Source organism: Rattus norvegicus, chromosome 7 (genome assembly GCF_036323735.1).
Source record: "Rattus norvegicus strain BN/NHsdMcwi chromosome 7, GRCr8, whole genome shotgun sequence".
Classification (NCBI taxonomy): domain Eukaryota; kingdom Metazoa; phylum Chordata; class Mammalia; order Rodentia; family Muridae; genus Rattus; species Rattus norvegicus.
This window is the reverse complement of record NC_086025.1, coordinates 109,307,890-109,312,041: the sequence shown is the minus strand read 5'-3', so window position 1 is coordinate 109,312,041 and position 4,152 is coordinate 109,307,890.

Here is a 4,152-nt window from a genome sequence, read left to right as displayed (position 1 = left end):
AGGATGCTGTTGTGGGCTTAGGGTTGCCCCATGATCCTGCCTCATTTGTGAGGGACTAGATCTGAGTTTACTTACCTTCTCTACCTCTCTCTCTTTACCCTGCTTTTTCTCTAGGACTAATGAGGCATACAAATGAATATGGAGTTCAGACATGGTTTTTTCTAGAAGTTTTTTGAGGAGTTCTGAAACCCGGGGCGAAAACCCCACGTGTGGGAAGTTTCCTTTGGCTTTCCCTTGTCTTGCACAGGGAAGGAAGTCCTGGCCTGTGACAAGAACATGGGTACTCTCACACAAAGCCCTCCCGCTGCCACCTTTTTCTTTTTCATCTTCTAAGACAGGGTTTCTCTGTGTAGCCTTGGCTGTCCTGGAACTCATTTTGTAGACCAGGCTGTCCTGAAATAGAGACCCACCTGCCTTTGCCTCCCAAGTGCTGGGATTAAGGGAAGGAGCCACCATACCAAGCTTAGGGCTTCCATTTTCTCTGGAAGTCTCAGTGTGTTTTTGAGGAGCTTGCTGAGGATAGAAGGGTTTCAGACATCCTATTTCCTAGCTTGGAGGTTGGGGTGGGCTGTCAGGGACATCAGGGAGCCTTATAGCTCTATTTAAGATGGGCTTGAGAGTCCTGCAGGTGCCCTGTGTGTGTGTGTGTGTGTGTGTGTGTGTGTGTGTGTGTGCGTGCGCGCACACATGCATACACACTCGTGCATGCTTGTGCCTGTGTGTGCGCTTGCCCATTCTGTGTTGGTGTGTCAGGGCAATAGCTGTACCAGGACCTATCTGGACCGCTTGGGCTAGAGGACAATGTGGTTACGGGACTAAGGCAAAGGTGACCATAGTGTAGGCAATGGGATTAGCCTTCATTCAACTTTGTTCACTGTTCATCCAGAGTCTCGCCTGTGCTGTAGATGCTCTAAGACGCAGTCATGAGCCTGGTTCTCTTGAGCCTCAGAGCAGATCAGGCCCCCAGTCCTCTCCCATCAGCCATTCTAGTCTGAGGACAAGGCGTGGGTTGGGGTGGGGAGATAGCTCACTGACAAGGCTGCCTGAAGACAAGATCTGCTCAGCCTATACTCACACCCTGCACCTAAGCAACACCCCCCACCCCACATCCTTCCACCTGCCTCCTCTGGACCAACGGGGACTAAAATGACTGACAGCAAGCCTAGCATGAGAGCACAGCAGTGACCTAGAGGAAGGTTTGGGGCTGCCTAGCCTTTTCCTGTGGTCTGCAAAGATCTCACAACCCAGCGTGGACCCCAGAAGACTAACCTCACAGAAAAGTCTGTAAACCTGGATCCAGCAGACTTACTGTGCTTTAGGTAGCTCTATCTTGACCCTGGATCCTGGATAATTCTGGGCCCCCCATTTACAAGCTCCAGAGCTGCCACTTGGGGACTCCCCTCATCTCATCTCTGCTGCAGCTGGGCACTGCTCTATCTTCCTCCACTCCCGCCTCTGCATACTGAAGCCCTGAAGCCTGTCCCCTGTCTCTTATCTATAGATGGCTCTAAGGCTGGGGCAAGACAAGACCCAAGTGTCCCCACCACCCCACAAAGAGGCACACCACGACATGACGCTGTGTACATACATGGACATTGCCCCAGCACACATGACTATGTATGTGCATGCAGAGAGCCACACATGTGGGTGCAGAAAATGTGCATACAGATACCTCCCATCCCAGCACATGCAGGAGGCTGACTCCAAGCAAGGGCCTAGGTCCTTGAGTACACACCAGCAGATGAGGCCCACGAGCCTCACACAGTAGCCAAGGGGGAAGAGCAGGGGTTTCATGTGTGATGGTCCCCCGGTGCCTGGCCCTGAGCATGTAGTTGCTGCTTGGATGGGGCAAGTGCAAGGAAGAAGCTGACCCAGGCCTCAAGGTAGGGATTTCTTTCAGCCATGGAAGCCATGGTGAAGGGACACCAGTCCTTCAGGACCTACAGCTCTCTTGCTCACCCCGCTCCAGCCCTGTCCTCAGATCTGAGCTGCCCAGTCAGCAGTTCCAGAGGCCATGGAGTCAGGCTAGAAGCCAGGGGAGCCCTGTTAGGTGGAGGGACTGAGTCTTTGCCACCCACTCTCCCGGACTCAAGCCCAGCCCAGGCCAAGGTAAGATGGTGGGGCATACTATGACCCACCATCACAATCGTGCCCCTGCCTCCTGCCAGGTATGTCCTGGAAAAAGTGAGAGGGCCTGGAGAGCATTGATCGAGCATCTACAGTGTGATGCAGGCTCTTAGAAGGTGGACCATTCTGGACATGACAGAGCCAACCCAGAGGTCTCCTTCTTTGAGAGGCAGATGTGCAGGATGGAGTGATGGGGGGAGGGGAATATACAGAGAGTCAGAACTAGGATGGCGTGGCCAGGGAAGAACTTCCCATGCAGAGGGAACTGGGGTGCAGCAAAAACTGGCGGATGTATAGATTAATGGGCAGTCTCGGAGGAATAGATGAAGATGAGCCCCACTTTCATTGTGTGACACCCTAGTGTGTATGAACCCAGAAATGCTTCAGGTTCAGAAGCCAGAGGAGGAACGGGGGACAGACACTGTGTCAGTGACCGTGGGAAAGGAGCGCTGGCTTTCTGAGCAGAAGTGGGTATACCCCAGGTCTTAGGGTGTCCTGTGGTAGGGGCCAGTGGCTACTCTAGGAGCCCCAGGTATCCTCTAGGGCTCACTGAGGGGTGTTGGAAACCAGAAATGCATCTCGGCCATCACTAGCTGGTGAGACCCGACCTGAGGCTGGGGTGCAGGGAAGAGGGGGCAAGGCAGATCAGGGTCCCCCCCGAAAGATATGAGGTGTCAGGGGTCAAAGAGCTGTGGGAAGGTAAGACCCTTGGTCGACATGAGCAGAAAGGAAGGAGACAAGTGTCTGCACTCTCTGGCCCAGTGTACTACCGCCCTGCCCAGGTGCAGGCATACCCAGGAGCCTACAGCAGCTCACCAGCCCTGTATGTAGCATAGCAGAGGCAGAGTAATTTGCGACTGGCGGGCTCAGCGCCTGCCTAATTCACAGCGACACTGCTCAGCTGCTGAGGGCTTGAGCTGTCACAGCCAATTAGCCTGGAGCTGGGGAGATACGTGCTGGGGTGGGTTGTGGGGGACCTGAAACCATAGCCAAGGCTGGAGACCTGATCCTTGATGCGAGCATTAAGTCACTAACTTTAATACCCCTCCACTCAGCCTGGCTCCTCCAGTGCAGTCACCTCTGTGCTGACTGCTGTGACTCCAGTGCTCTTGTCCACTGACACCGAGGTCTGATGTCAAGAAGACAATTAGAATCAGCTCTAGCCTGGGGTGACTCCTCCCCATCACCTCTGAAGGAGCTGAGGGACTCAACGCTGTCACCCTCTGTCCTATGTCCCTCAAGGTTGTCCAGTGATCAGGTGCAAGTCACCAGAGACCTGACCTACCTCCCCAGCGCCACCCAATAGCAGCTTTGTCCTGGTTCACAAGAACAGCCAGCTCTTTTACTTCAAACCTGTCCTCAGAGGTGAGCTGTAGACTAGAGGACTCTGAGTGTGCCAGACAAGCATGATCTGCTTGGACACTGGAGTGGTCTGGGATGGCGGGCACTGACTATACTGATGGGGCTGCTGAGGCAACTCCATGCCACCTGACTGGTGTGCTGCCGAGGTAGCTCCAAGGCACCCCTTAGGGGCCCCTTTTGGTGGTACAGCTGCCCCAGGCTACACCCCAGATTTTCCTGATTCTCTGGCAAGACCTCTTTAACCCAAGATAGGCTGGCTATACCCAGGTGGAGGCCATCACCAAGTTTCTTAAAGCAAGACCATCATTGCTGCAGTCTGAGTAGTGAGGAGTTGTTCTCTTTGCCTTGCCCACTGCCCTGCCTGTTGTCTTGGTCTTGCCTGATTGGCATTTCCCACTCCTCTGCTACAGTTGGAGCAGGGGTAGAGTAGAGGAGGCTATGCTTTGCCAAGGCCGGATGTGACTTTGGCAGATGTGTTGAGAGAGGTCACGTGCAGACACATGCATACCTTGTGTAGGTTGGTGTGTGAGAGCAGACTGGGCTACCCCAGGACCTGGAACCCAGCAGTATCCATAGGATGTTATGTCAGAGTGGCGGGTAAGTGTTGCAGCCAACAGGGGGCAGTGCGAGGGGATGGCTCGGTTCAGAGGACAGGATCGACGA